General features: G+C 36.8%; 1 protein-coding gene across 2 annotated transcripts in view; it reads right to left on the bottom strand.

The window, feature by feature from the left end:
* PRKG1 (protein kinase cGMP-dependent 1) overlaps window positions 1-19,752 on the bottom strand; it is a 1,320,572-nt gene that overhangs the window by 242,742 nt on the left and 1,058,078 nt on the right. The window lies entirely within an intron of this gene.

Raw genomic sequence — 19,752 nt, 5'->3', positions numbered from 1 at the left:
CCTCAGGGATCTCGAACTAGAAATACCATTTGACCCAGCCATCCCATTACTGGGTATATACCCAAAGGACTATAAATCATGCTGCTATAAAGACACATGCACACATATGTTTATTGCAGCACTATTCACAATAGCAAAGACTTGGAACCAACCCAAATGTCCAACAACAATAGACTGGATTAAGAAAATGTGGCACATTTTCTTGGAATACTATGCAGCCATAAAAAATGATGAGTTCCTGTCCTTTGTAGGGACATGGATGAAACTGGAAAACATCATTCTCAGTAAACTATCGCAAGGACAAAAAACCAAACACCGCATGTTCTCACTCATAGGTGGGAATTGAACAGTGAGAACTCATGGACACAGGAAGGGGAGCATCACACTCTGGGGACTGTTGTGGGGTGGGGGGAGGGGGGGAGGGACAGCATTAGGAGATACACCTAATGCTAAATGACGAGTTAATGGGTGCAGGAAATCAACATGGCACATGGATACATATGTAACAAACCTGCACATTGTGCACATGTACCCTAAAACCCTAAAGTATAATAAAAAAATAAAAAAATAAAAAAAAATTTAAAAAAAGATATGTATGCTGCACTAAAATGGAAAGAACTTTACAACATGCAGATCTGAATAACAATGGCAGTAGTCCACTTTCGTGTATTCATTTAACAAACACTTTTTTGAGACAGGGTCTCGTTCTGTTGCTCATTCTGTTGCAGTGGCCCGATCATGGCTCATTGCAGCCTTGACCTTCTAGGCTCAAATGATCCTCTCACCTCAAATCTCATCTTAAACTGTAGCTTTCATAATTCCTACAGGTTATAGGAGGGACCTGGTGGGAGATAATTGAATCATGACAGCCGTTTCTTCCATACTGTTCTTGTGGTAGTAAATAAGTCTCATGAGACCTGATGGTTTTATAAGGGGTTTCCTCTTTTGCTTGGCTCTCATTCTGTCTTGTCTGCCACCATTTAAGAGTGCCTTTTGACTTCTGCCATGATTGTGAGGCCTCCCCAGCCATGTGGAATTGTGAGTCCATTAAACCTTTTTCTTTCTAAGTTACCCAGTCTTAGGTATGTCTTTACCAGCAGTATGAGAATGGACTAATACAGCCTTAGAAGTAACTGAGACCACAGATGTACACTACCATGCCCAGTTAATTTAATTTTTTTTTTTTTTTTGTAGAGATAGGTTTTCCCTATATGTTGCCCAGGCTGGTCTCAAACTCCTGGGCTCAAGTGATCCTCCCACCTTTTGGCCTCCCCAAGTGTTAGGATTATAGGCATGAGCCAGGGTGCCTTTCCAGCAAACATTTCTGAGGGCCACAGAGTGAGTAGGGTAAAATCTCATAATAGCACCATCCACTGGAAATGTTCTATAACTGTATTGTCCCATATGGTAACCACAAGACATATGGGGCTACTGAGCATTTGAAATATGACCAGTGTGACTGAGAAACTGAATTTTTAAATTTATTTAATTTTAATAAATTAAGGTATAAATAGTCACACATAGTAGATACCGTATTGGGTAGCAAAGGTAGTAGCAGAGTTACAGTTGTAGCTTTGGGGCAAGGGGGAGAGGAGAACATCTTTCCCACTCTTGATACTTCCTTCCAAGTGAATGAAGCTCAATTAGTAAAACTAAGTACCTTTCTCTTCCCCTTTCCTCACTCTGCACCAACAGAGGTGGCATGACTCATCTGATTGATAAACTTGGAAGTAAACAGCTACGTACGCTCATCTCAACTTCTCATCTTTTCCTCATGGAAGGGAGCTTCCCACAAAGGGCTGGCATTGCTGCTTCTCCAGGGAAAGGCTCTTCTCTCCACAATAGTGAAGTTTGCCCCTGTCTGAGCTTCTGTGACAGGGCAGGTAATTCTGCCCAAAGATAGGGTTCAATTTGGGAAGACTAGCTGGCTGTCATACCTAAGGTACATCCTGTAACCCAGATTTTATTAGTAATAATGGTAATGTTTTGCCTCCATTTATCCTACTCTTTGTCTTGTTTCTCACTTGGTTCCTAATTCAAGATCACTCAACAATGCCAAAATAATCCAGTATGCAAAATGCTTTCCTGTATATAAGTACAGAGTTATATGTGTGAGAGCACAGTCTGGGAGACATGTGACTTCCCAAGAGCTTCTCCATGGAGGATTCTTGAGCCCCAACAGAAGGATAAAGAGGTCACCAATGTTCAGCAGGTTAAAAACACCTAAGAGGAGAATAAGCAGCTCATTATGATCAAATAATACTAGTGAATATACAATTATTTTGGAAAAAGTAGAAAAATGCAAATAAAAAGCACCAAAAATTGAAGAACTCTTAACCCATGTGAGCTCATTCTCCTCATCCATCTCCTTTTTAAAAGCATATCCCTATCCATGTGATAGTTATTTTCTTTCAGAAAGCCAAAATTATTTGTAATATATTAAAATGAGTGAAAGTAAGGGGTTCTTAACCTCAGCACTATTGACATTTTGATGCCATTCGTTCTTATTGTATGGACATGTCCTGTACATCCAGTTTTGCAGCAGGATGTTTCACAGAGTTGCCAGCCTCTTCCAACTAGATGCTAGTAGCACCCTAACCCCAGTTGCAGAAATCAGAACTATCTCCAGACATTGCTAATTACTCCATTGGGAACAAAACTGCCCCCAGCTGATAGCAATTACTCTAAATTTTTTATATTCTTAATCTCTTCATCTTAAAAAGCTGAAAGTTTGGCAGGGATATCCAGATATAGTCTAGTCTATTTAATTCATGAAACTTATCTAATCATCTTCTTAATATCATCTGATATGGTGTTTCGTAACTCAACTTGTCATATAAATATCTATTTACCTACACAGGCATTCACTGAACATATGTCCATGTTGCATGAGCTCATAAAATCCAGGGGTCACAGAACAACCTATGGAACAGTGGCCAAAGGCATTCCAGGTTTGGGAAAGATAATATTCATGGTGTCATAACACCAGGACTGTAATGACTAAGCTATTCTGAAACGTTTAATTGCACCTGAGGGGAAGATGATCTTACATGCTGATTCTTCAAGAGACTCTCTAATTATGTTAATCAAATGCCAGCGCTTTCACTGGTTTTTGAAGGTCATTTTACAGCTCTACCATTTTCATATTTCAAATTAAATCAAAGAAATATACAGAATTTAGAGTAAGAAGAAATCTTAGCAATTAGACAGTTTCCTTTCAAAGGTTTCCATAGTTATTAAGACAAAAGCCAGTTTCCCGAACATGGCCTACAAGACCATGTCTGCTCAATGCCATAGTATCCAACCTCTTCTCACTGTTCTCGATTTTGCCCTCCAGCCCTGCCAGCCTTCTGAGGTTGGTTCCTTGACTGTGCCACCACCAGGCCTGAGCAGTCCTACTGCCATACTTCACTGCTGCTTCCCTAGTTATATCCTACTTTTCTTTCAGATCTTAGCCTTCTCTCACCTGGCATATCCACCCTTACTACCACCACCACACACACATGCACACACACTCTCTCTCTCTCTCTCTCTCACACACACACACACACACACACACACATTCTGGCTAAATCAGTTCTCTCCATTGTATGAACTTACAATACCACATAGCTCTATTTCATTGCCCTTTTCTAGGCTCGCACTTGTTTATTGACTTGCATGATTATTTTTCACCAGATTTTAACTCCTCCGAAAGCAAGAAATGTGTCTAGTTCTGTTCACCACACATAAAATCCCCAGTGCCTAACCTTGTGCTTGGAACATAGTAGGGACTCAAAACTAATTGCACAAATGAGGCAGTCTTCCTTAATCCCCATCATTAATATTGCCCACAGTCAGTCCATTAGAAAGGCTTCTACTTCCAACTCATCGGCTAAGCCCAATATTCTTCCACTATCCCCATTGTTTTTTTCCCTTGTTCAAGACAAAATCTTATCTTGGACTTTTGCAATGTCTTCTTATCTGATCTCCCTGTCACTTGTCTACTCATCATACCCCAAACCATCCCCTCTATTTTTCTCATTGCCATCAAAGTGACCTTTCAAATAACAAATCAATTGAAATCACTTCATTGCTTAAAAACTTTCAATGGCTTCTTACTACAAGTAAAATCATAAACAATTTATTGTGGTCTGTAAAATTCTCTGTATTCTGACCCCTATTCATTTCTCCACCCTTTTCCCTCCCATTATCACCCTTGTGATTCTGTTTCAGACTTGCTGGCTTTTTTTCTGTGACTTGTATGTGCCATGCTGGATCCCTTCTAGGGACTTTGCACTCAACTGGTCCTTTCTCTAGCATTCCTCCTTAAGATTTTTGACATTATCTTGCTGTCATCATTGGGCCTCATAAAGCCTTTTTCTGGCCAATCTTACCAGTGTGCACTCCGACCCCATTCACTTTGTATCCCACATTACTGTTTGTATTTCTATGGTATTAGAAAGCTATCCAAAGGTTTGCTGCTGCCAAAATGCTCCTGCATGCTTTAATGACTGCGTGATAACCAGCACAGCTGCAAACCACAGCAAAGCCTCCTGTGAGAAGAGTCTTCTATCACACTCTTTATGATCTGAAATTATTACTCTTTTGCTTGCTATCTGTGACTCCTCCCCCTGTTACCTGGAGGTCTTATGCTATATTCATTGTTTCACTTTGAACAGTGCCTAACACAAATAGGCATTCAATATATATTTGTTGAAAGATAACTAGATTGAAGACAGATTTAGCCCAAACCTCTTCATTTCACATAGGAAAACAGATTTATAAATCAGAGATTAGGAGGATAGATAAAGAAAATTGACAGCACATCTAAATTAAGCAATACATTTCCCCAAAGACAATAACTTGAAATTTTATTTCTAAAACTTGTGAGTTTAAAAAGCCTGTCTTCTCATTGCTGCTAAAATACAAGGTATGGCTTTTCTTGTTAATATTGTGTGCCTTTGGGTTCTCAGAATTCAACATTAATATATAAATGTACATTTAGCTATTTTAAAATTCTACACATATTTGATGACACGTGACAGAGGTTTATTACAACATTGGATATGGTTGGTGAAGGCCTTGATGGTGACTCCTTGGTGAATATAAATGATTTATTTTCTTTTGTTAGATCACAGTCATAGTTATTGATGTCAAATATACCATATTTTACCTAGCAATTTCATTTTCAGTTCTGACTGTAATATAATCTCTCATTGAATCTCAGTTAATATAAACTAAAACACAGTATATCATTCTGAAATAAATTCTCACCCTAAATTATTTCAGCCCAAGATTACAACATTATTTCCTCTATATTTAAGTTTGGAGTTATGCTTAAGTCTTTATTAAAGCATAGATCATCCATAATTGACATTTTTCTAATGATCAGGTCATATGTAATTCAGGCCAATTACCAATTCAGGCAATTACCAATACTATGGTAATTGCTACTGATTATAAAAATAGCTGCAGTAAGTACAAACCACCTTTGTATGCCCACTTTATTTATATATACATACACATGTATATCTCATGTACATCTCAACTAAAGCATGACTAATAAATGTTCGAAATGGAGAATAATCATTGGAAATCTACTGAGTTAAGAGTAATCAATATGATCTTGGGTCATGATTTGTACCTCATTCTTTCAGAAGATATGTCTCAGAAGAAGAGTCCTACATTAAGATGAAGAACATTATTTAAAATATTGGGATCTGCCATTTTGGGGCCTAAATCAGTCAATTCCCTAAAGGAAATTCTTACCTCTCTCTAATATCCCAGATTTACTCCAAAAGCAAGACCTCTTCATGTAGAACTGAATCATCAAACAGCTTGATTAATCAAAAACCATGCTAGTTAGGTAGGCAACAAGTAAGGCATTTCTTGACTATGGACTTTTGTGTTTGTTAAAGCTCTGTCCATTAGATATGACTGGTCTTAGATTATCTAGAGATGCTAAGAAAGACTGAAAGCTATTCATAACAGCATAAAATTCTCACCATTGCTATCCTTGGATTTTGGTGGTTTGGAATATAAGGTTTTAGGTAAAATCTATTCTGAAACCAGTTAGCTATCACATCTGCAAACCAGAAGGTCTTCTCACTCTGATCTCCAATCCATGGTCACCACAGATTTCATCACAGAACTAGTGCAGCAATATTTTTCAGTGCAAAAAAGTTGTCATAAATGGGCCATTTCTCACTCATGGAAAAACCATTGTTGAAAGGATTTGTTCTGTTATGAACTGTTTTATTGGATAACAGATAATTTCGTTCAGGCTATAATTTTAATATGCTCTCCTTCCTATCCTCTAAAAGAAAACTTTTGTTCCTCATATCATCATCCACAAATTAACCAAGATATCAAAAGAATAAAAAAATCCTGGAACATTTTTTCTAATTTTCCTTCCTCATACCATCACCACCCTGTCCCAACCTACTAGACATCTGGAATAGTCAGAAATACACATCTCTTATACTACAGAGTTTTTCTGTTTAAGCGCTACATCTCATCTTCCACTCAGGACACTCTATATCCAGCACTTCCCCACATTTCTTGGGCAGGATAAAAACTTGTCTCCAGATCTTCGCAAATTAATGTGTAAAATCCTCCTTTATCAAGTCTGAACTTCAGGTGCAGAGGAGATACAGGACCTGGTTAGGAGAGTGCAGCCTTTTGTTAATTTCATTAATTAAACCAACATTATTTATGTGTGCCTCCTATGAATGAGACAATGTACTTTACACTGAGGCTACAAAGATACACAAGACACAGTCAACAATTAGAGAGTCAGCATAGCACTGTGGTTAAACAGATACTGGAGGCAGGCTCCCTGGTTACAAATCCAGCTCTGGAACCCTAAGAAAGTCACTTAACTTTCCTATGCCATGTTCTTTTCTGCAAAATATAACCATACCTCCATAAACAGATTGTTGTGAGGACTGAATGAGTTAATAATAACAAAACACAGTGTCTGTCATATTGTAATCACTATATACCTATAAATTGTTAGTTTTATTATTTTTAGGGAAATTTCAGTGTACAGAGATAGAATTGTATACAAATAATCTATAATACAAAGCTTTTCCCAGGCAGGCAGTGATTCCTCGCTGGATGGGGAGGAAGGGAGAAGGGCTTTCCATGCACAGAGAAGTGTTTGTAAAGGTACAAATACCTCTACAAATGTAAAGGTGCTCAGATGATGAGTGCATGTAGTTTACATAAAAAAAGAAGGTCAGAGTGACTGAATCTTATAACTCATAAAGTAGAAATGAATTTATTTTTATTGGGTCATTTCCAAATCCAATATCATTAACCCAGTGACCTTCAACCTCTGAACAATCTAAAGTTTAATTTCTTCTTTACCATTCTCTCCTCTATCACAAAAAAATCACAATAGTAAAGTTCACTTCCAACCTTACTTTGTATTCAAAATTCAGAGATCTCCCTAGTTAATGTCCTGTGGATGAGAAGGAATACAGAAACGCATCCTAAAGAGTCAAAATCAGAATCTCAGCAAACATCAGCATGCATTTTGATTGCTTAAAAGTTTCACCAGGATCACTCTACCATGGGAAGGAAGGATTGTTTCCAGATAACCACAGAGCCCTTCCCCTCCCCGCAAGAACCATCATGCCACGGGGAGTGAAAATGTGGATATCAAACAAGGAGAGCTCTAATCATCAATGAAGTGTGTCCTTGCACTCTTCTGGGGCTGACTCAGAGCACCCAGAAAACCTAAACACCTTGGTAGAAACCCAAGTGTAGACAGAATTTTTTTTTTTCTTTTAATCATCAAGTATAGTTATCTAAGACTTCTGGATAGAGAGCCTGCCCATCACTGTCCCTCAAGACACCAAACTTGCCTAACTCACCAAGATTATTTAAGACACAAATAGCTGGGCCACAAATATGAGTCTGTGTCACTTCCATTGCTAAGAATCTATGTGTACACAGCTGTCCCTTGTCACATTCCTTTATGTCATAACAGCCCTGGATGAAACATTCCTCACTTACCTATAACATTGTTTAGCAAACTACTTCACCTTGAACTTTGCCTTGCTCTTTCTGGTGTTCTGATCATTCTAGCTACAAGGCATTTGTGCTTGGTCCTTTCTGCTTGAATCATTACATTTCTATCTACCTCGATAGTAGTCTCAGGACTTTGTTTCTACTGAGGTACCCATTTGTATTTAAAGCCCTTAGGTTGCTCTATAAATCAGCCTGATCCCCACTAGATAGGACAGATATTGTGGGGATAGAATATCAGAGAGGCCTAAGCCTCATCCTGACCAGCTATGTATGGTCAGATCCCAAAGACACATAATTAAAATTTGCCTTATCAAGGTGCTGGGATTGATTCTTACTAGCTCCCACATGGATGAAAGGAATAGATGTGAAAATACCCAGGGCAAGAAGTACTGGTACTATGTAAACAATTTAGAAAATTAATTTGTGACTTGCTCCCAAATATACTAAGCCAACACGCTGGCTGAGACTCAGAATTGCCGTATGTCTGCCTCTCAAGCAGTTTGGAATTGACACAAAGGTTTAAAGGTTTCCTGCAGTAGACCCAGATGAAGCTTCTTAAAGGAATTAACGGGACTGTCACCAGGGTGAACAGAAATGACTGGCAGCTTTGTATTTTTATGGTGTCTAAGGAACCAAGAAAAGCTGTACCCCCATCTGGGAGTATGCTGCTGTGTCCATTGTTCTATGCAATCCATTAAAGATATCAAGAAATCTATTTAGAGGGCTGCAAACAGCATTTTTAAAAAATGGAATAGAACAGAAAACATCAAATAAAGCACATGTAGTAAGATAAGTAAAATCTGGAAAAGTGGTTTGTGCATGTAAATAATTATGTGTGTACTAGACCCAAGTGTAAAACATATTCCTTACTACAACAAACAACACTTTGATAAAATAAATACTTTTCTTTCTTTAAAAAAGCCATAAGCTTTTAGAACAATGAAGTATCTTGGCTTCTACATCAAATCATTCTTAGTAATTATCATTAATAAAAATACTTGTATTGGAGTTCTGTCATTTTTAAAATTATTTCCCTTTAAAAGGTGTGCATAGGTAGAAAGTACTAGTACTTTTTTAAAAGAATGTATAATCTCCATTTAAGTAAATGACACACTGACTCAGTTCATCTCTGTTTCCTCATGGAGCTCTCTGATCTTCTTCCTCAATCTTCTGCCTTACCTTTCCCACATTATGACAAGAGGCAATCACTTATAATTACATTTTGGTGTATCCAAGTATCCAATTTTCCACACTAACTTTTAGCACTTCTCACAGTACAAGATAACTACATACGGTTTCGTACAACTGGCACTGCTGGTTTCTTTCTTTGAATTTCAAATATTTTCGAGTTCTTTGTGTCTTCGGTGGTTAGAGCACATCATTATCCTTTAAGCCTCTTGAACACCTTCAGAGTTTATGATTCAAAGACAGCTGTTGACCTAGCACTGGCTGCCTGGACTATCTGAATCCTTAACCTGAATATCAGACAAAGAAAGGGATAACCTGGGCTGAAATTCCACAAATGCTTGGGTTTTGTTTTTTTTTTTTTTCTATGTTTAACTGAGCTCTTCAATGACATTGTTTACTTAATGGATTTTCAATCCTTGTTTTTTTTTTTTTTTCAAAATTTTTTAAGTTTTTCTTTTAATTGATGTATAATTGTACATATTTATGAAGTAAAATGTGATGTTTCAATACAAGTATATACATGTGTAATGTTCAAATCAGGGTAATTAGCAGTCTATTACCGTAAATGTTTATCATTTCTTTGTGGTGGCAACATTCAAATCCTCTTTTAGCTGTTTTGAAATATATATTATTTTTACCTAAAATGTGAAATAGAATACCAAAACTTATTTTTCCTCTCTAACTGTAACTTTGTATCTTTCTCCACCCCTCCCTTTCTCCTACCCTCTCCAGCTCCTGGTAACCAATATTCTACTCTCTATTTTTATGAAACAAACTTTTATATTTCACATATAAGTGAGATCATGCACTATGTAGCTTTTTGTGTTTGACTTATTTCACTTAATGTCCTCCAGATTTATCCATGTTGTCACAAATGCCAGGATTTTATTTTTTAGAGCTAAAAAGTATTTCATTGTGTATATATTCCACATTTTTAATCCATTCATTCATTGCAGCACTATTTACAATAGCCAAGGTATGATTTCATATCTTTCATAGTGCTGCAATAAACACGGAAGTTCAGATACCACTTCAATATATGGTTTCATTTCCTTTGGATTTACACCCCATAGTGAATTTACTGAATCATATGACAGCTCTATTTCTAATTTTATGAGGAATCTCCATACTGTTTTCCATATAAATGTACTAATTTACATTCCTATCAAGAGTAAGATTCCTTTTTATCCACATACTCACTAACACTTGTTTTCTTTTATCTTTTAGATAATAGCAATTCTAACTGGAGTGAGGTGAAATCTCATCATGGTTCTGATTCACATTTCCCTGATAATTAGTGATAAAAACATTTTTTATATACCTGTTAACCATTTCTAAATCTTCCTTTGAGAAATGACTATTCAGATCTTTTGCCCATTTTTAAATCAAGTTATTTGTTTTTTTTTATTGCTGTTGCATTGTTTGAGTTTCTTATATAGACCGGACATTAATGCCCAGTTGGATGTATAATTTGAGAATATTTTCTCCCATTCTGTAGGCTGTCTCTTCACTATGGTGATTGTTTCCCCTGCTGGGCAGAAGCTTTTGAGTTTGACGTAATCTCATTTGTTTATTTTTGCTTTTGTTGCCTGTGCTTTTGAGGTTTTACTCAAAAATTATTGCCCAGATCAATGTCATGAAGCATTTCCCTTGTATGTTCTTCTAGTACGTTCATAGTTTTGGGTCTTATGTTTAAGTCTTTAATCCATTTGGAGTTGATTTTTGCACATGGTGAGAGAAAGGGATCTAGTTTCATTCTTCTGCATGTGGATATCCAGTTTTTCCAGCACCATTTATTGAAGAGACTGTTCATTCCCCAATGTGTCTCTTGGCATTTTGTTGAAAATCAGTTGGCTGTTGATATGTGGATTTATTTCTGGGCTTTCTATTTTGTTCATTCATCTGTGTATCTGTTTTTATGCCAGTACCATGTGTTTTGGTTACTATAGCTTGTTAGTGTATTTTGAAGTCAGGTAGTGTGATGCTTCCAGCTTTGTTCTTTTTGCTTAAGATTGCTTTGGCTATTCAGGGTCTTCCATGGTTCCACATCAATTTTTAGGATTGATTTTTCTATTTCTGCAAAGAATGCCCTTAGTATTTTGAGAGAAATTACACTGAATCTGCATATCACTTTGGGTAGATGGGCATTTCAACAATATTTAATATAACAATATTAATTTTCTAATCTATGAACACAGAATAGCCTTCTGTTTATTTCTGTTCTCTTTAATTTCTTTCATCAGTGCTTTATAGTTTTTGGTGTAGAGATCTTGCTTCACCTCCTTGGTTAAATTTATTCCTAGGTATCTAATTTTTGTGTGTGTGTAGCTATTATTATATAAATGAGATTTCTTTATTTCTTTTTTAGATAGTTCACTGTTAATGTATAGAAAAGCTACCAAATTAAATATATTGATTTTGTATAATGAAATTTTAGTAAATTTATTCATTAATTCTAAGAATTTTTGAAGGACTCTTAGGGTTTTACATATTTAAGATCACAAGAAATTATTATGAATAATTATATATCAAAAAATTGGAAAACCCAGAAGAAACGTATAAATTCCTGGACACATACAACTTATGAAGATTCAGTCATTAAAAAATAGCAAAGATAAACAGGCCAATAACTACTAACAAGATTAAATCAGTGATAACAAATCTCCCGTCTAAGAAATGCATGGGACCTGATAGCTTCACTGCTGACTTCTACCAAACATTTAAAGAACTATACCAATTCCTTTCAAACTATTCCAGATAATTGGAGAGAAGGGAATTCTTCCAAGTTCATTCTACAAGGCCAGCATTACTCTGATAGCAAAACCAGTCAAGAACACAACAATAAAAACGACAAACTATAAGCCAACATTCTGGATGAATATAGATGCAAAAACCCTCCACAAAATACTAGCAAACTGAATTCAACAGCACTTTAAAAATAATTCACCATGATCAGATGGGATTCATCCTAAGGATGCAAGGATGGTTCAACATTGTCAATCAATAAAAGTGATTCATCACATTAACAGAATTAATGATAAAAACCATGTGATCATTTCAATAAACACAGAAAAAGCATTTGACAAAATTCAACATCAATTTGATGATAAAAACTCTAAACAAATTAGGCACAGAAGATATGTACCTCAATACAAGTGGTGACTCACACCTGTAATCTTAGCACTTTGAGAGGCTGAGGTGGGCAGATGACTTGAGGTCAGGAGTTCAAAACCAGCCTGGCCAACATGGTGAAACCTCGTCTCTACTAAAAATGCAAAAAATTACGCAGGCCATGGTGGCGGGCGCCTGTAATCCCAGCTACTCAGAAGGCTGAGGCAGGAGAATTGCTTAAACCCAGGAGGCGGAGGTTGCAGTGAGCCAAGATCACGCCACAACACTCCAGCCTTGGTGACAGAGCAACATTCCATCTCAAAAAAAAAAGAAAAAAAAAGAAAAGCCATTTATGACCAACTCACAGCTAACATCATACTGAAGGGAGAAAAAGTTAAAAGCTTTCCTTCCAAGATCCAGAATAAGATAGGCATGCCCACTTTCACCACTTCTATTCAATACAATACTGAAAGTCCTAGCCAGAGCAATCGGCAAGTGAAAGGAACAAAAGGCATCCAAATTGGAAAGGAGGAAGTCAAACTGTTCCTATTTCCTTTCAGAGATTTCTGATGCAAATATACTAACATAATATAATGACTAAGAATAATATCAAAGCAGGCCCACAAAGCACCAAAAATCTATTTTAAACTTAGTTCATTTCAGACCTATTCATTTCACAACAGAATAAAACTGTTTACAGAGTAGACCAGCAAGCATTCTACTCTACCTAATTAAACTATAACTCAAATTTAACAATTTGATTTACAAAGGCAATTAGCTTCAGCAGAACTTGAAAATAGTTTGCCCTGACGGATTATGAAATGTGTTACAGGGAATCACACAATTTAGTGTTTCAGAGTCACCATCGGAAGTATAAATACGTATTGAAGTTTCTACCAAAATAAATCCAGTACTCAAAAAGAAAAAGAGCAGGTTGATCACAGTTTCTCATGAACCCTATAGCAAAAATAGTGGAGCAGGTCAAATGTATGTAGAATTTACTCAATATTTTACTTCTTTAGGAGTTTAAAATAAACACTTCACATTTCTCTTTGAGAAGGCACTATTTAGTTTAAAGGGCATCTTGAGCGCTTGAGGTCAATAAAGAATGGAAAGTAGAGAGAATTAAATTACATGAGGGAGAAAAGGGCTCCTCACACATTGAAGGATGTGGGTCTTATGGTAAGGATTTTTTGTTTCTGTCTAGGCTGGTTTGAGAGTAGTCTTACTCAGAGCTGAAGGTAGAGTCATGTAGGATTTTGCCCCCCTTTTTATTCTACAGTATGCCATGTAACTCATCAGAAGCAGTGCACTGGTGAGACTTGAGTGCTTCTCAAAAATTAGGAGACAAAGGAAGAAAAGTTTTTTTTTCCCCAGAAAGTGAAATTAGTGTATTTACCAGAGCTGATACCAAATATAGTATACAGAATATTTAATAAGTAGCAGTTTAAGGGCACTAACCAATCAGAAAAGGCACAGGCTGCACAGGGTCCTAGGTCCCTTCCTAGGTCATGGTGTGGTTTAGAGGCCTCAGGAATGAGCTGAGGCAGCAGTCAGAGGGTTACTAGCAAACGATATGTACCAACTGGCACAGTAGCATTTCAATGTGTTTACCACTTGTGCAAACCCACTTAGTAGAAGCCCTAGAAACACTCCTGCACTACTTTCATAATCCTCCCTCCCCCAACAGCTCCTGCTTTACGTATATTTTAGAGTTTCTGAATTCAGGATACATGTCACTACTGGTAATAGTAGTTGTAATGATAGACTCAAGGAAATACAGTAGCTCAACCTGCATAAAACTGGAGGACAGACTGTCTCCAAGGCTGGGAATAGCTAAATAGCTAAAAAGGTGAACACAAATATAGTCCATAAAAAATAGCTCACTTAGCAGTGGAACCCGGAAAGAGAGGGTTAAGAGAAAACATGCAGGAGCAACATGTGTGTGCAAGTCAGAAATCACAGAGCTGAGGGTTATAAGTTTTTTGTCACCACAGAGAAGTGTGCTGTTGTATTATCAACCTTGACCAGGTACGTTTTATCAACCTTGACCACTTGAATGAATTATGCATTTAGATGTGCCACTTCTTTTGGCTTTAACTGAATAGTCACCAGGCAATCTTCTCATTAAAGTGTTTCCTTCCCAGGTGCTTTGACCTCAAGAGGAAGGGAATCTGAACTCGAGATGTGCGCATGACTTGCACTCACTAGAAAGTACTAAGGTGGCATTTGGGCTCATATATCCATCCCAAGTAATATTAGTATCCTAAAAGTTGGGGTACTGAATGAATGCTGGGTATAGATAGAAGACCCAGTCTCTCTCCCTGCTAGGATAAAGCCCACATCCTAAGTATGAAAAAATTTAACAAAGTAGTGGTACCCTGACAACTATCCTTATAGATAAAGACTTCCTTCCATACTGCTGCCTTCAAGTCCTGCACCTAGATTACATCAGGATATCTCTGCAGACACCCACTACTAAAAAGAAAACACAAGACCTTTACCATTTAAACATGCAGAAAGGCTGTTACCTACTTTATGGAGATATGTCCAATTCAGCAAATGTTGTGATCACAGATTTTTAGAACATAGTTACTGTGGAAGCCCTAGGGGTTAACTTACTTGCATTTAAGTGGACCACAAGGAGGTTGAGAGCACATTCCTGAATTTTTATTTGCCTATTTCTAGCAATGAAAAAGGGGGAATTAGAAAAATACAAATGATTAAAATTCTGCTAATTTTCCTGAATACAATATGACTATTTTATATTAACTATAAATATTCACTTTTATACACCAATGGTGTATAAAAAATAGTTACTATTAATTTAACATTTATCACATGCTAGACAATTTAACATTTATCACATGCTAGACAATGTGTTAAGGATATCTCAATTAGGACTATGATTTGCTGAGGTATTATGATCTCTATTTTACCAGAACAAAACAGAAACTTGAACAGGTTGAATAATTTTCCCAAGAGCACCCAGCAGGTAAACTTTGGAAACAAAATTTAAATCCAAGTTTGCTTTAGAAAGCCTATGCTCACAGTTTGACTTTCCACTAATCTTACAAACAGTTTTCCTTAGTCTAAGAAAAAAAAAAACAGGTTAGTAACAATGATCCTAGAAAAACTACTCAGACACAAACAGAGAAGTGAAGTCTTGAATTTTATTTAATCTCCATTACAGTGTACTCATTTCTGTCATTAGAAATTGACTCCCAAAACACTGCTGCAATCCTGCAACTCATGCTCGAAACCTTAAATTGCTCAACATTCTCCATGGCATAATATTCAGATCTCTTGCTGTGACATTTAAGACCATGACTGTTTAAATACCCCCTCTCCCTCTACACTCCAGCCATTTCAGGGCCTTAGTTGTATTGTGGATACATTTTCCCTTGTGGGCTCCACATCTGTTAGTCTCTCATCCTGGAATGTTCTTTCACTTATAAAATGCAGTTGTCTAATAAATTATCCCTCGATCATCCAAATATAAAGATCATCCTTAACATAGCATACTTTGGTTTCATAATTACAGCTTCTATCATTCTACCTTTTGTTCTTAGAGATTATTTATATATCTTATATCCAAATTAGAACAGAGTCCATATATTTCCACCCTCCATCTCCATCTACAGCAACCACAATGCTTTATGCTTAGAACGCATAACCAAATATTTGTTAAATTGAATTAATTAGAATTTACACTAAAATACGGCTTATTTTGCACTATTTTTAAAACACTAATATTCATATTATGAATATATTATTCAATAATGCATTGTTTTGTAAAATCACTAAATTACTATTACTAACAAATACTCTACAATTTATAAAGATCTTTCAAATATATATATTGTCAGATCATTGCAAGAAGCCCTTTTTATGGTTAGTAAAAATCTCATTATTATCTCCATTTTTCAGATGAGGGATCAGAACTAAAATTAATTATTTAACTGTTTCTAACATCTGCAGAAGACTTATTATGGCAACCAAAATGCAAAGAACATATGTGAATTATATTATTCTCTGAAAGCTTGAGATGGAAAACAGAGGTGTTTCTTACAGGTGCTACATATGCTCATTTATGAACATCCTACATTGGAAACTAATTATTTTCAAGCCTGTGTATTTGGAGGAGAAATTCACAGGGAACAGCGCTGGAATAAATCTTCCCAGTGGTCAATCATTTTATCTTACTCTATTTCCCAACCTGGTTCTATGTGGATCAATGACATTAGGGATAATGAGCAGCATTTTTTTTTTTAAAGTTTGAGAGTAAATAATGGATCGGAGTTAGTGATATCACCTTATCTGGCTACGGCTAGAAACTTTCTCTGGCTATAAACACATGTAAAAATAGAAATTGATACTGTTGTATTATAATGTATAAAATACATTATATAATTTACCTAGCATTTACAGAATGATATATCTTTCCCTCATAAGCAAAATTTCCATATAATTCCTCTTTCTTTTTAATTGATTTGGTTGAAATGCATTTATACATTTATGCTCATTTTAATTTTTAAACTACATCTTATGGGTGCATTTAACTTTTTCAAATTGACCTGGAGTCATTATTATTCACATCAGTTATTGTCCTGAGTCATAGCATGGTCATGTCCTGTGTGATAACTGAAGCATGCAGCCACTCTTACATGGTCACTTCCCATCGCTGACTTCTGAGTTCCTCTGTTTCTTCCCTTGCTGCCAAACTGTTAGCTCTAACTTCCTTCGACCTCCAATATCACTTAACTAGCAGCATCCCGATACGCCGTATCCCAGATCAGTTCATTTGAAGAAAACCATCAAGTGAATGCATTAGGTACTAGGAAATGGGCATACACAGATGATGAAGATACGCCTTTTATGAGTTTACAGTCCAGAGGAGGCACATAAGTGGAGTCAGACAGTTTTAAAATAACTCAAAAGTGCTTTGCTAAAGGTATACAACAAGAAATCCTCAGTGGCAGGGGGTTCAGAGAATAACTCTCAGAAAAGTCAGTGGCTGATCTGAGCCTTGATGTGGATAGGAGCTAGCCAGATGAAAGGTAGCTAGTGGGATAGAAGAGAGGAAAGGTAAATTCTGTGAAGCCTGAAGTAGCATGGTATGCACACAGAATGATAAACTTCTCAGTATTACTAGAGCTCATTTAGGCAGCAAATGGTAGGACCTGAGACTTGAGAGTTACAAAGGTAGCTGTGGATTATATGCTGTCTTTGACTTTATCCATGGGCAAATGAAGCCACTGATGGGATTTAAACAGAGATCTATCACAGAGTAAGGATATGAGTTCAGATAGAAAGATTTGGAGCCAGAGACATGGTGGCTTCTCCAATATTTTTTGAATGATTGCATAGATTTCTTTAAAAAGTGGATGGGATTCAGTAGATGATGAGATGATATATTAGGAAGGGCAGGTTTAAGTTGGGATACTTTTTTTGCAGGAGAGACACCTGAGGATATGTACTGTCCACATGTCCAGCATGCAGCCGGATACCCTGTTTCTAATCATCTATAGAATGGGAAACTACAACTAAGGGAACCATGCAGCTTCTAACTTTGCCCATTAAGATCACCAGAGAAGGTTTAAGAGTTCTGATACCTAGACCTTTCCCTGAATATGTTAAATTAGACAACCTAGAGCTGGGACCAGTATTAATTAAAGTTCTCCAAGTGATCCCAGTGTTCAGCCATGGTCAAGTACCAGGCACTAAAGTACCAGACTCAGATGTGGGCCTAATAAAGAGTTTTCTTTCCAGTAAAGTATATCGACTTTGAGATTGTACTTCCCTTTGCCTGTTTATTTTGACACAGGCACCACTTAAAGGCACATCTCTACTGGTGCTTCCTCTGAAAAGCCTTCTCTGAGAGGTTTTAGAAGCTATTCCATTCCTCTCTAATAGTACTTTCACGTTTACTGTGAGCTTGGTGGAGAGGAGATTTGTCCTATCAGCACTTTCATGTTTACTGTGAGCTTGGTGGAGAGGAGATATGTGAATCCAAAAAAGAAGTCAAACAAGATGAAACAACTATAATGGAAAGAAATTCATTTGTGAACATTTAAATATAAGTGGAAAAGACAGACTGTGTGTTTGTGTCAAAGAATGGAATGACTTTTCTATTTTGGAATAATGATGCACTAAGCTTTCTGATTTCACCAAGGAATAGGAAAGAGCAGAACATAATATGCAAGAATAGGAACGTCCAACCCGCTCTATTAGCAGCCCAGTAGAAAACTAGAAGCACCACCTTGGGTCACAGCACAACACTATTTTGTCAGGCTCCTTAAGTGACCTATTTTTAATGTCATTTGCAATTTAGGAGAGTCATGGTTTCAAATCACCATCCTTGCAAATAGCAAAGGTTTTTTGTGAAATAGTATTTTTTTAAACCTGGAATTTCACTGTACAGAGAGCCCCAAGACAAGACTGATTAAGTCTGGAAGGTTTTTCAAATGTGTAGCCCATATTTCAACATTATTGTTCATTTCTAAGATGTTCTTACCAAGCACAGTAAAATTATATTACACTAATACTCCACAATCATGGACACTATGTGTGTTACATATAATGAAAGAAAACGGTGTCTGTACTGTTCTGAATATCAAAACCAATTCCAAGCAGGTTCTTAAAATTTGCTGAAGCAAACGCACCTTAGGGTAAAAATAAACTAGGTATTGGAACAGGTACACTTAGGATCTGTTTAACACCGGCATGAGGTTACAAGCAGCCCAAAGTAAACCTTAGGCACATGTTATACAGAACAATGAGGTATAACCTTTTCCTTCCTTCCCAGAATTTATGCTTGAGGGGTTACACTGAAGTGGAAATGATAATAAAAGAGTATTTTACAGAAATAGTGTATCTCCAGAGGAGAATGAGCAAGAACAAAAGACTAACAGAAAAGTAATTGACTGGCTTAACTTTGCACATAGTACACAAGAGGGACACACACATAAATCTTGTTGGAAGTTAAAGGCACTCAGGTTTGCAGGGTTCTGTCCTCAAAATGTGTGCAGTGAACATAATAGAATGTGCAGATAGGAGCCGTACACATCTGAAAAGTAGAAAACTAAAAAGCATACAGGACTCTATAATAATATAAAAACTTAAACTACAGTCTGTTTGACCTGGGTGCCCTGTAGAGAATCTCCTATTGTGAGGGCAGGAATAGTAACCTTGAGAAAAAAAATACAAACTATGTGGCTACATTTTTCAGTAATAAAATATAAAGATGGGCTGGGCGCAGTGGCTCACGCCTGTAATCCCAGAACTTTGAGAGGCCAAGGTGGGTGGATCGTTTGAGGTCAGGAGTTCGAGACCAGCCTGGCCAACATAGTGAAACCCCACCTTTACTAAAAATACAAAAATTAGCTGGGCATGGTGGCAGGCACCTGCAGTCCCAGCTACTCCGGAGGCTGA

The sequence above is a fragment of the Nomascus leucogenys genome, chromosome 3 (genome assembly GCF_006542625.1).
Source record: "Nomascus leucogenys isolate Asia chromosome 3, Asia_NLE_v1, whole genome shotgun sequence".
In the NCBI taxonomy this organism is placed as follows: domain Eukaryota; kingdom Metazoa; phylum Chordata; class Mammalia; order Primates; family Hylobatidae; genus Nomascus; species Nomascus leucogenys.
Note: the sequence above shows the minus strand (reverse complement) of the source record. Positions and strands in the feature narration are given on the sequence as shown.